Below are 14653 nucleotides of genomic sequence, written 5' to 3'. Positions count from 1 at the left end.
AAGTGGCTGTGCTATTTTACATTCCCACCAGAATTATGTGACAGTTCCAGTTGCTCAAATCCTCACCTGTACTTGGTTTTGTCATTTTGTAACCGAACAAAATTTGGGTCCGCTCACCTGCATGCAGTAAAGTCAATCTACTCACTCCCAATTGTGGTGAAGGAAAGTGCAGCGTTTATTGCAGGGTGCGAAGCAAGGAATCCAGGTAGCTAATGCTCAAAAGACCCGAACTCCCCGATGTATTTCAGGGAAAGATTTTTAAAGACAGGGTGAGGAAGAGGGTTGCAGGATGCATGATCAGCTCGTGGACATTCTTCTTATTGGTTGGTGGTGAGGTAATCAGGAGTCAACATCATCAGCCTTCTGGTTCCCACCAGTCTGGGGTCTACATCCTTGTGGGCAGCATGCAGTTTTCTTCCACCTGGTAGGGGTTTTGATATCTGCAAAACAGCTCAAAGAATGTGGCTCAGAATATTATCTACATTCCTTGAGGAGGAACTAAAGGTCCTTGACTTTGTGTAATGGCTAAACTATTATTATTTTGTCTTGTTTGACTGTTTTACTTTGTTTCTGAATTTTCTCACTTTTCTGATTACATTTATTCTTTGGAACTTGGGGAAGGCCTAGGAGGCTAATGTTTTTCTACAGACAAGATATGGAGGTTTGGGGCCTGTCCTGGGGAGGCCCCATAGGGTCCTGCTCCATTACAATTTTTTAAAGTCATTGTAATAGGTATGGCTATTCTAATCTTTTGCCCATAATTTTAAATTGGGTTGTTTTTTTCTTATCATTGACATGTAAGAGTTCTTTATATATTCTGGATACAAGCCAGAATTATATCAGCTATGCTGACTTGCAAATATTTTATCCCAGTCTATGATTTGGCTTTTCATTTTCTTAACAGCATCTTACAAACAGCAGTAGGTTTTAAATTTTGATAAATCCAATTTATTTTTTCATTATGGTTTGTACTCTTTGTGTCCTAGAGAAAATTTTTACCTGACCCAAGATTACAAAGGTTTTCTATTATGTTTTCTTCTAGACATGTTATAGTTTTAGTACTTACATTTAGGTAGATGATACATTTTGAGTTAATTTTTGTGTAAAGTGTGAGGTTTATTTTTTTTTCCATATGGGTGGCCAATTGTTCCAGCATCATTTGTTAAAAAGACTACTCTTTTTCCACTAAATTACCTTGGCACCTTTGCTAAAAATCAACTGATCACATGTGTGGGTCTGTTTCTGGACTCTTTATTCGGTTTTGTTGATCTATAAACCTATCCTTTCACCAAAACCACATTCTTTTGATGACTATACTTAAGTCTCAAAATCAGGTAGTGTGAGACCTCCAATTTTGTTCTTTTTCTAAGTTGTTTTGGTTATCCTCGGTCCTTTGTTTTTTCTGTATAAATTTTTAAATCAGCTTGTCAATTTCTAATCCAAGAAAAGGCCTCCTGAGATTTTGCACCCCACAAATTCTAATATGTCACAATTTCATTAATGCTCAGTTCAAAATACTTCCTAGTTTCCATTTTTATTTCTTCTTTGACACACACATAGGTTATTTAGAAATGTATTACTTAATTTCAAAACATGTAACAATTCCCAATTTATTTTTAATTAATTTCTAGCTTAATTTCACAATGGTCAGAGAACATACTTTGTGTTATTTCAATCTTTAGAGTTTGTCAGGACTTTTTTTATGTCCTTCACATAGTCAAATTTTGTAGATGTTCCATCTGTACCTAGAAAGAAAGTGTATTCTGCTGTTTTAGAGTATGGGGTTCTATATTTGTTGATTATGTTAAGATTATTAATTGTGCTATTCAAATATTTTGTATTCTTATTGATTTTTGTCTGATTTTATACTGAGATAGGTCTGTTCAAAATCTCCCATGACATTTCTGCCATGGAACTATACAATAATGATAATGAACAAATTGAAACTGCATGCAACCACATGGATGAATCTCACAAATATAAAGTTGAGTGAAAGAAGGCAGACACAGCATAGCATGGAGTGGATGATTCTATTTAGATAAAATTCAAAAACAGGCAAAACTAATCTATGTTTGTAGAAGTCTGAATAATGGTTACTCTTGGTAGGGAGAGAGGGTTTAGTGACTAGAGGGGGATAACATTGGGGCTTCTGGGGTGCTGGTAATGTTCTCTTTCCTGATCTGGGTTCTGGCCACACAAATATGTTCATTTTGTGAAAATTTATCAAGGTGTACATTTATGGTTTGTGCACTTTTCTGTCTGTTATATCTCCTAAAGCTTACTTTAAAAAAAAATAGTCAACCTCACCAGTGATCAAATTCTGCAAATTCAAACAACAGTGAAATATTATGTTTTCTCACCAGAATTATAATTCTCTGTATTTGTATAGAGGTAGACAAATGAATACTCCTTTGCATAATTGTCAGGAGTATAAACTAGTACAATTTTTTCAATGAATATGTGTATTAGAAAGTTTTTAAAATGTGTATACCTTTGAACCCAAGAATTTAATTTCTGGGAAAGCATCCCAAAGAAATGGGAAAACAAATGCACAAACATGTATTCATAAAGATGCGCATTGCAGTGTTATTTATAATTCTATAATGCTAAACAACTTGAATGTCCAGTAGGGGATAGATGAAAGAAATCATGATACTTTCATATAATAGAGTACAGTGTAGTCTTTAAAAACTATAACAGAACTAAAATTTTTCAATGGAAATATATTTATGATATACATTATTTTTAAGTAAAAATAGGTAACAAGATGATATGTATATTATGGGTTTTTTATTCAAATACGTATGTATATACACATATATACAAATATACAGGGAAAACTCTAGATGGATATATATCATATCAAATAAAATGTTAACAACCGTGAAATGTCCCTTTTTGTCTTTACTGATACTCCTTGCTTTAAAAATCTACTTTATCTGATGTTGCCATGGCTACATCAGATTTCTTTTGTTAATATTTGCATGGTATATCTTTTTCCATCCTTTTACTTTCAACCTTCTGTGGCTTCGTATTGAAGATGAATCTTTTCTAAGCAGCAAATAGTTATTTTTTTAATCCAGTCTGACAAGTTTTGTCTTTTGATTGGAACGTTTAGGCTGTTTACCTGTAAATCTGTGGAATATTTGGGCTTAAATCTACCATCTTACTATTTGATTTCTACTGTATTTGTTCTGCCTGTTCTATATTGTTCTTTCTCTTTTCTCTTGCCCTTTTTTGGATTGCTTAATATTTTTAAATTCTATTTTCCCTCTCTATTACCTTGTTAATTATACATTTTTTACGATTATTGCAGTGGTCACCCTAGAGATTACGAAATGTGTCCTAGACATTATTAAGTTCTAATACAAATAATTTTACCACACTGTCTGACATAAAGTGCTCCTAAAATATTTGATCCCTTGCCTGCATTCCCCACTTCCATCTGTGATTTTGAAGCCTGTGCTTTTCTGTCTATATATCACTGCCTTGGAAACCTAATGATGTCAGTCCTACACTTCAGCCCTTTAACACAAGGTAGGGGTTTTTATCTTCCTTTCCTCATCTCATCAAAAGAAGTTGATGAACTGGCACCCATATGCATGTGTCACTTCCAAGCAGTTATAACATAGTCAGATCTTGATCCCTGGAATTCCATCATCTAAAAGGGTAAATGTGGTAAAATTGGGAAGTTGTGCATGTCAAGTCAGGGTAAGAACCCAGACTGGATTCAGGAAACCTGGAAACGTTTTTACCGCATCTTGACCTATCTTCATTTATAGGTCACTTGATATTCTTGGCTCTACCACTAGATGTCAGCAAATCCTAGAAAGGGATGGGTTGTTCAGGGTGTAGGATTCGGGGTGTTTATTCCTATTCTCTTTCTGTTTTAATGTATTTTCCAAATGTTCTACAAAAAAAAAAAAGTATCACTTAAATTCTAGGAAAAAATATAATTAATATTACCCATATCAGGCACTTACTAGCACCATATCCATTCCTCTTTGTTATAGAGCAAAATAATACAGTTCCTTATCACAAGCTATCAGTGGGTATCTTACTTCTGTAAATCCAGTATCTTTCCCAAAAACAAGGCTGGTTCTCACTCTCCCCAAGACTCAGTTTCCACAACTTTAAAATGAGGATAACAATTCTCCCCCAAAGTGTTGATCAAAGTATGTAATGCCACCATGTAGGTGTGAGAGCCAAGGTCTGTGCAAATCGATCCCCACCCAGTTCAAGAGATACGCAGCAAACACAGGAGTACTGTAGGGAGCAGCCCACAGTGCAGGTTGCCCAGAACACAGAGCACTTGGGAGACAAAACTGGAAACGTAGTCTGGATCCATGGGGTAGAGAATGCAAGCTGGGGAAAGGAGTTTGAAGTTCTCTTGGTAGGTAGTGGATTGCTTCTGAGAGTGTTTGTGTAATTATATCAGGGTCCACTTCAGGGAAACTAATATGGGCAGCTGTGTGTAAAGTGGCCTGGAGAGAGGCAGGTGGAAGGTTTGGGAAGCCATTACAGTGGTATGATACTTGGGGGCTTAAACCACCTGCTTTCTCCAGGGGACCTTCTCTACAGTGTGGACAGGTCAGCAGACCTTGATGAAAACTGGGGGTGGGGGGAGGGGCGGGGCAAGAGAGAGGTTGATAGATCTATGAATAACGCATATATGAAACTAGATAGATATCCTTTTAGTCTTTTTATATAAAAAAACTCTTTCAAGCACAATTTCAAGCACATATACAATAAGTATATGTACTGCTTAACAAGCAACTTTAAAAATAACATTTTGTTTACTCTAAAAAAAAGGCTTTTCATTAGAAAAGAGAAAAATATGAAGACAGATTCTGCCTAGTGATCAGAATCAGAGTTGCAATTCTGAAGGTCTCAGTACCAGAGGCTTTGCAAGTGGAGGAGAGAATGGAGAAGGGACTTGGCCTTGGCCTCACAGCCAGGTCTTTGCAGAATTTGCCACCCTCTGGCAGCAATCTCTCTGAATATAAGACATTCAGTGGTCTCTAAGCCCTAAAACTAGACATCAACCTCCTGCCTGAGTTGAAGAGAAAGCTGCATGCGTGAAGACGTTTGAGACATAGAAACAAACACATACACAGATACACTGTCAAATCAGTTGCTTTAACCTACTCTTTTCTCAACAAACAAGTATATTGTGAACACATTTCCGAAACATAACATATGAGTACATAATTTTTGTCAGTTGGGTCACATATTTTTGCTCTTTAGTAATTTTTATCTTAATAAATTTTCCTGAGTATAAATTTCAAACAAGAAAAATATGTATATGTGTAAATTGAAATTATCCTGTAATCCCATCTGCCTGACCCTCAGTCCTTTTTTTTTTAAATATTTATTTATTTATTTGGCTGTGTCGGGTCTTAGTTGTGGTGGCATGTGGGATCTAGTTCCCTGACCAGAGATCGAACCCAGTCCCCCTGCATTGGGAGCGTGGATTCTTAGCCACTGGACTACCAGGGAAGTCCTGACCTTCAGTCCTTGACCCAAAGATATTCACTGAAAATAGACAGATGTCTATTCTTCAGGTGTGTTTCTCTGTATGTAATTTATTAATGTATAATTACATATAATCAGATATTTACATAAAATATACTAAAATGCACATATTCTTCAAAATTATAATCATGTTATACATATTCTTCTGCAACTTGCTTATTTCACTAATATGATTTCTATTATTTGCTAATGTTTATTAGCCACAAATATTGGTCCTCTAGTGAATTTTCTGTTGACATCATTGACCTGTTGGTTAGTAAATCTGCCTAACATAGCAGAAACATAAACCCCATGGAGTTTGCAAATATTTTCTCTCTACTTTTCACATAACTTTTACTTTTTTCCTGCCATACAAAGTTTTACATTTTTCAATATTATTGACTAAAATTATACAGTTATATATAAAATTATTCAAAATAAAGATTATTTTTAAAATAAATAGAAGTCATACCCATTAGGATGGCTATTATATTTTTTAAAGCAGAAAATAACAAGTGTTGGTGAGAATGTGGAGAAATTAGAATTTTGTGCATTGCTGGTGGGAGTGTAAAATGGTACAGCTGCTGTGACAAACAGTATGGAGGTTCCTCAAAAAATTAAAAATAGAATTACAATATGATCTAGCAATCCCACTTATAGGTATATACCCAAAAGAAGTGAAAGCAGGGATTCGAACAAATATTTGTGCACCAATATTCATAGCAGTATTATTCACACTGATAAGACTTTCTCCTTCACCAAATTTTAGTCAGGTTCCTCTGAACCTTTTTCTCAACTAGGTCTCAACCTTTGGACTCTTGTGTTCATCCTTGCATAGCCCAATTTTAACAAAAATCCTGCTAAGTCAACTTAGCAAGAATCCCCACTCTCAATATCTGATCACCATGGCCTGCCTTCAGCAAGAACCCTGGTCAGGTTGGTTTAACCAGAATCCCTCCCTCTGCTTCAATTTTCCATCCACTGACTCCCCACTCTGCTCCTGGGCTATGAACCTGTATTTGCCCATGATGTACTCAGAACTGAGCTCAGTTATAATCTGAGGTTTCTTTACTCTTATTACAATAGTTCCTGAATAAAATCTGTTCTTAACACTTTAACTACTATACAGCTCTGGTTTTCTTTAACAGCAGAAGCCAAAAGATGGAAACAACCCAAATGTCCACCAATGGATGACTACCATACAGTGGAATATCATTCAGCCTTAAAAAGAAATGAAATTCTGATACATGCCAAATGTAAGAAGACACACACACACACACACACACCCCAAATACTGTATGATTCCACTTACATGAGGCACCTGGAGTAGTCAAATTCATAGAGACAGAAAGTAGAATAGTGGTTACCAGGGGCTGATGGAAACAGGAAATTAATGTTTAATGAGCATGGAACAAGATGAAAAGAGTTCTGGAGATGGACGGTGGTGATGGTTGTACAACAATTTGAATGCACTGGATACCACTGAACTGTGCACTTTAAAAAGATTATAATGGTAAATATTATGTATATTTTATAAATAAATAAATAATACAGCCCATTGTAATAGAAATTGAGCAATACATTGGGGGGCATCAAGTGCCAGCCCCTAGAGAGATTAGAGCACTCAGAGCCCAGGCGGCTTCAGGACACAAAGGACAAAGCTTTAGAGTAATTCAAAGCTTCACTATTTATCTCTGTTAACCCAGCCCACACTCAAGTATAAGGATTACGCATGCACGTGCATGAATACTAGGAAGCGTGGCTCATTGGAGCCATCTTTTTTTCCACAATTTATATACATATTTTCCCTTTACTTCTTTTCATTCACTTGGATACTTAATCTACCCATATGTTCTAACTTAGTTATCTCAATTACAGACTTAAGGAATGGGTCTCTATCAAGAGTCACTGTCAAATCTCGCTTTATTTTGAAAATGGATGACCTAAGTAAGTGGTTCTTTCTCACATTCATGGCCCTTTAATATGTCTTCTTCCTAGGTTCTGTGTGCTGGACTAGTGGATATATATTGCTTCACCTCTACAGACATCATAAGCCAGAGGAGAAGAGGGTGGGGGACTGGACGAAATAGGTGAAGGGGATTAAGAGGTACAAACTTGTAGCTATAAAATAAATAAGCCACCTGGATGTAATGTACACATAGGGAATATAGTCAATAATATTGTTATAAGTTTGTATGGTGACTGATGGTAACTGGACTTATTATGGTGATCACTTCATAATGTATAAACTATTGAATCACTATGTTGTACACCTGAAACTAATATAACATTATATGTTAATTATAACTCAGTTAAAAAAAAAACCACAGGTTTGCTTTTTGAAAAATAACCTAGACTGAAAGAAACAATCATATCAAGTCCGTAGAAAGAGATGAAACACAGAATCAAAATGATGATCTTTTTATAGTTGCTCTCATCTCAGGGCTCATTTTTGAATAGGTTCTTAACAATTTATATTTTTTATTAGAGTCCACAGTCTGCTAAATAAAAGCAGTAATAAGATATTTCATAAAGTATCATACAATTTAAATCTTATGAACTTAATTTCATAAAAAAATTAGGTGCATATTCATACTGGCTACCTTAAAAATGCTATGTTTCATCTATGTTTCTAAAATAATGTATAAGAGATTTAGTTCCACCACTAAAAACAATCCCGTCACTAGATTTGTTACATGTTTTACAACAAAATGTTTGTGCTCTTAATCAAAAAGATCCACAGACTAATTCAGCATGTAAAAAATAATTTTACAAAAACACCAAGAAAACCTTTCAAACTCACTTTTATTTTCCTTTTTCTTCCTCACAGAACTTCTCCATACATCACATGTCTTGCAGCTATAAAGTCACTTGATGTTGGTCAGGTACCATTTTATGCCTAAACTTTGCTGGCATGAAAATATGACACTTAACCAGTGTTAAATCTATAAAATATTTATATAGGGCAGCACACTAAGGTTTATACACTTGGCAATTAAACCACATAAAAATAGGACAAGACCCCCATTCCACATATTTCGAATCAAGTGTTCACAGTCCCTATCTGGTGACTGTCCACTGATCCAAAAGGCAGCGGAGGCAACAGGCAGTTACTTCAAAGGACATTGAACACTATGATCTAGAAGCACATTATGATGTTACCCCAGTGTCATGTACCACCCTACCTTTGTCCAGGGTGGTCTCATAATTCTAGAATGGCAGGTCCAGCTGATACAAAATAAAGACAGACTACATAACATTTAGTCTGTGGAGATATCCTAACTCATCACTATGCACACACTGTGATTTTGAACACAACTCGTCCTAAAAACTTGTCAAGAACATCCTGGTGTTTTCGGTTGGGTAATCCATCTACCTTTCACTTGACTGTTACTTCTTTTATGGTACTGCAGGGTCAAAGGTGACCTAGATGGCAACTAATGGCTGTAGATACCTCACATGCAGTTTTTTCTCAGAATATGGAAAATGTTTTATTCCTATAATTCCATTGGGAGGATAAGTTGATAGAGTAGCTGTGTTTTCATCCTTCGAAATACATTCTATAGTTGGTTCTTCTTAAGGCTTTAATTCAATTACTCTGTTTGTTTTCACATGAATACAAGGCTTTCCTCTGGTATAACCAAACTCAGGATCATCCACACCACCACATGCTTGAAGTAAGACAGTAAAAAACTGACATGCAACATAAATTGGACTTCTCTGTTCAAAAGGCACTTCATCAGGACAGACTGTGAGATTCTTCTGTTCTTCTAAGTCATATGGCTTTAGGTCTTCAATGTACCCTTTATAGGAATCTGGATCAGACAGATTGAATGAATATTCCACCGCAGTCACTGATTTTGGAAAAACCATAAGTCCTGGACTATCTGGTCACGATATTTTGGAACCTCATGGTTCAGATTCTGAAACATAGCCCACATTGTGAATGAGAAGAGTGCAGCCAGGAACCCATAAAAGCCTGGGTAAAAGAGCAAGATCAAACCTTTGTTTAAGGGTCTTTTCACTGTTCAAATACAAGTTCGTTTTCGTGTATGATGTGCTTGTGTGATTAACCCAGTGCTGTACATTCTTTGTACAGTACACACTCAATACTCCCACTCTTTCCGACTGGTTGGGGTGGCAGCGTGAGTCACAAGACAGCTGCAGGGGTGGAAATTTCCTCTTCCTGGGAGTGGAACAGGGTCTGGCTTCGCTGAACCGCTCAGCACCTCCGCCAGAGTCTCTTCGTACAAAGGCGCGCTGCGTACAAATAAGGCCCCGGGGGGCGCTCGGGCCGCAGGCTCCGGGCTCCAGGAAGGGGTCCCCGGCTTCCCGGCGCCGCTCAGGAAGGGAGGCTCCGGCTCATTGGAGCCGCCTTAGAGGCTGCTTACCACAGCATCATTTGTCCATCTCTCTATACTGGTTGCTGAGAGTACTTTCATATATCATGAGAATTAGCCCTAATTTGCAAATATTTACTGTAACCATTTCAGACAAGCTTTGCTGGGATGTTATTGTTTTTGTTATTTGCCATAGGGCGTTTTAAATTTTTCAGTAATAGAATCATTTACAAGTAATACAGCTCACTATAAAAAATGATCGAAAAGTAATATCCTGGCCACCATCGACTGCACAGGGAGATTAGAGCGTTCAGAGCTCTGGTAGTTTCGGGACACAGTGAGAAAGCTTTATGGTAATTCCAGGTTTCACTACTGAGCAGGCATTTACAAGACAGTGTCCCTGATTTACTTCACCTCTCCTAACTTCCCATAGCCTGGTCTGAATTAGGGATTTAATAAGAAGTAACCTGAATAGCTCTTAAGATCAAGGGAGATTTGGGGAGCCTGGTGCTTAATCCCTCACCCACAGGGCTCCCCAGGGCGGGAGACACGATGAAATCACAATGTCACATGAACAGTTCTGTGGACCAGTGACTGGTCCCCTCACACTTTAGGAGAGTGACATAGTGTCAGCCACTGTCTGAGTCAATGGCGCAAAGCATGGGCCTGGGCACACTGCACTCTGTATCCCCTTTGCTTTGACCCCAGGCCATGTACCTCCACCAGCCCTCTCAGCTCACAGTGATTCTCTAGGTCCTCGTAAAAGGTAAATGTCATCACCTGGGAACCTGTTAGAAGTGCACATTCTTGGGCCTCACCCAGATGGGGCCCAGCAATTAGTGTTTACACGTCATACAGATGACACAAGGTAGTTTGAGAACAACTGCTCTAATCTAGAAATGACTGATAGAGTTTTATATGTTATCACCTCTCCGAGCCTCAGTCTTCTCAGTGGATGTGACAAAATCCCTCACTTTACCACAGTGGTGTGAGGAATAAATGGGAAATCCTTTGCAAGTGGTATCTGTTGACACTTCTGTGTTGTCAGATGAATTACCTCCTGGAGCTAGGAAAAGAATGGAAAATCCCTATACTATTTCCTTTTTTAAAAAAAAAGTGCTATAACTGATCTAAAAAAAATAAAGTCTTTTAAAAATGTACTTTCTTTTCCTCCTTACTTTACCTTCCAGGAGACTATAATACAAAATATAGTGAGAAAATCTATTTTTAAATGTCTGGCACACAATAAGACTTCAACAAATGTTAGTCCTGGCCTACCCTGATTTCCCTCTCACATAAAAGAGATGAGTTTGATGTAAACTACATAGAATACAGCTATCATAGACAGCATCTGGAAATGTAAGCAATAAGTAAAATATACATATATTTGCGTAATGTATGAAGCTTTGGTGCCATGTCTTCATTGCATGAAGGAGGAGTCCTGACAGAAGAAAATACTCCCACCATGTCCTTTTTTTAAGATTTATTTATTTATTTATTTATTTATTTATTTATTTATTTAATTTTTGGCTGCGTTGGGTCTCCGTTGCTGTACGTGGGCTTTCTTTAGTAGCGGTGAGCAGGGGCTACTCTTCATTGTGGTGGCTTCTCTTGTTGCAGGCTTCTGTAGTTGTGGCATGTGGGATCAGTAGTTGTGGCTCGTGGGCTCTAGAGCACAGGCTCAGTAATTGTGGCACATGGGCTTAGTTGCTCCACGGCATGTGGGATCTTCCCGGACCAGGGATCGAACCCATGTCCCCTGCATTAGCAGGCAGATTCTTAACCACTGCACCATCAGGGAAGTCCCATCCACCATTTCCTTTTATTCCAGGTGGTTACTTGACCCTATTAGTTTAGCTTAAGTTTGACATTGGAGAGGAATCATTTCTGCCTGATCAGTGTGGCTAGAGGTTTTGCCTGAGCCTCAGGCCTAATGCAAACATTACCAACTTGCCTAGAACACTGTCTGTAACATACCAGCCACTCAGTACATGGGAATGAATGAATGAACGATAGTGACTCCTGGGCTCACTCTCCGGATGATCACCCATCTCCTCATGTAGAGGGCTGCAATCATGACCTCTGATAAATGGAAAGAAGCAGGTTTTGAGAACCTCTGTGTATCAGGTTTTGTTCTAGGTGTTCAAGATACATTAGTGAACAAAACAAAGTGTTCGCCCTCCATGCAGCTTACATTCTAAATTCTTAGAATATAGAGGAAGAATCAGACAATATACACTGTAATGTCAGGTAATGATAAGTGCTATGAATGTGCCTGTGGATGTGAGGCTTAGCAATAGAATTATTATTCCGCCAGCAGCTTAGAGAAATGGCTGATGCCAATTCTGAGGCATTTAATGTACAAGATAAGTCTAGAATATCTTGTCATATCATTTAGCAAAGAAGCGGTCAAAGATTACTAGGGTAAAAAAAATAAAGGAATGCTGAGGTCATGTCCAAAGGACACAGGAGATAACCTGAAGAGTCTTCCACTGGCCTAAGATAGAACTTGAGCATAAAAAAAGGCTATAACAAAAAAAAAAGACTATAACAGATTGAAACACATTGAACATGTTTTTTAAGCTGTCAAGACAGTTCTCAGAAAAAGATATATAAATGACCCTTAAATATATGAAATAATATTCAACCTTACTCATAAGAGAAGTATAAATTAAAACTAAAATAAGATATAATTTCTCACTTATCAGATTGGCAAAAAGTAAAAGGTTTGACCACATAGTCTTTGGTGAGGCTGTGAACAGACATTCTCATGCTTTGATGGTGGGAATGTAAAATAGTACCACCCCAATGGAGGGGAAGTTGTCGAATCTTGCAAAATTACATAAAGCTTTTTCCCTTTGACCCTGTAACCCCACTTCTAGGAATGTATCCCAAGGATACACTGGCAAAAATACAGTAAAACATATGCAGTAGATTATTCACTGCAGTTTTATATGTAATAGCAGAAGGTTAAAAAAAACAAATGTCCATCAATAAAGGACTGTTTGAATCAATTGCAATACATCCACATGAAGGAGTATTATGTAGCTGTAAAAAGAATGAGGAATATATACTCTGTATACTACTTTGGGATGATCTCCTGGTATATTGTTAAGGTGAAAAAGACAAGATGGAGAAAAGCATGTATAGTATGCTACCATTTACCTAAAAAGGGAGAGAGAGGGATGAGTACATAGATGATAGTGATAGAGGATGATGATAGATAGATAGAGAAAGAGATAGATTCCTGATATTAAATCAAAATAATGGGCAGACATCTGATCCACTCCCATCTTGGGCCCCAGGAGTTCAGGCTATGGGATTGGCAGCAGCAAAGTAGCCCAGCTTTGTGAAGACTCCTAGGCACCCAGGCACGCATCTTCCTCACTGAAGCCACCACCAAGATTTCTAAGAAGAAGGTCAATTCAGCTAAAGAGGCAGTAAAGAAAGACCCCCAAGAGGAGATTCACAGGTTGTAGCCAAACCTGTTCCTTCCAAAGTTGAGACTAAGCCAAAAATAAAAGGCAACAAGAAAGAATAAACCTTCAGGAAAAATGTGCAAACAAGAGGGAAAGGAGGAGCAAAAGGGAAATCCACTGGGACTGGGGTGACTAACCAAGACACTAAAGGCTGCAAAAAAGAAGAAACAAAAAAGGAGAGCATGGCCTCTGATGCAGCAGGACGGAAAGAAGTCAAGTCTGACTGGCATACTTAAACCAAGTCTTACTGGTGGTCCCAGTGCCTCCCTTCTTCAACAATATGGAGGAATGTTTTTTATCAGCTATTTAGAAAATGCAAATTTTTTAGTAGTTCCAGAAACATATTTTTAAGAAGGAAGAAATTCCACCTCATTTAAAAAACATATTTAGATAAGTGTAAATGCTTTCTTTAGGAGGTGAAATCATGTGCTGGCTGTTTATTTTTCTGTAAAGCCATAAATCAGTCAGATACTGAATGAAAGGAAGCTTTGACTGCCTTGTGTGTCAACTTAGCATTCCGTAGACTGCAGACGAGGGTAGTGTTTATATCCTGTTATACAAAGCATAACTAAATGGTAATTTAGAGCCACAATCATGCACTTAACATATCATAAATATTTAAAATTATTTATTCATATTGTTTTATTAATTATCATATCAGAAAGCAAGAAAGCTATCTTTCTTGCAAAGACGATTGGGGTAGTGTCAAAGGCACTCAGGAACCAACTTGAAAAGAGCTACAATGCCAATTTGAATATCATTAAGAATAATAACTGCAATGAACTCATGAATTGAAACACATCAAAAATGTTAAAAACCCATGAGTAATAATGATTCTGAAAAATATATTCATTATTATATTCAGACCAATATATTGGTCACCTTTGGAGGATGGTGCTAAGGGAATCCAAGCTGCCCCTCAGAGTGATGAAATAGCTTTTGAGAGGAATTTTTCCTTTATAGACATATCGCAACTAGTAAATGAAGGAAGAATTATAGAATTGGAATATCACCATCTTATAAACCCCCAATGAAATAATGAATCTAGGTAATGATTATCAATGACCACTAATATCACAAAGAAGAGATTCAGCCAGATATTCTGTACCTCTTGATGGAAATACACACAACTTTTATGAAATATTCCTGCCCAAAAAAATCAATCTTAAATCAGATCAAGGCTCTAGATCTACCAGTTTACAGGAAGTATAAGGAACAAAAGAATATGTTAATCAACACTTCAGAGATGGGATCAGCAAAATCCAAAATGTGAGAAACTTTACAGGATAAACAACCTGTTTTCTTCAACAAATAAATTGA

General features: G+C 37.3%; 1 pseudogene; it reads right to left on the bottom strand.

Moving 5' to 3' along the window:
• Positions 1 to 8803: 8803 nt before the first annotated feature.
• LOC137756363 (sodium/potassium-transporting ATPase subunit beta-3 pseudogene) lies at positions 8804 to 11931 on the bottom strand (annotated as a pseudogene).
• Positions 11932 to 14653: the final 2722 nt, after the last annotated feature.

This window comes from Eschrichtius robustus, chromosome X (assembly GCF_028021215.1).
Source record: "Eschrichtius robustus isolate mEscRob2 chromosome X, mEscRob2.pri, whole genome shotgun sequence".
Taxonomy (NCBI): Eukaryota; Metazoa; Chordata; class Mammalia; order Artiodactyla; family Eschrichtiidae; genus Eschrichtius; species Eschrichtius robustus.
The sequence above is the reverse complement of the archived record's forward strand: the minus strand, read 5'-3'. Positions and strand labels throughout refer to the sequence as shown.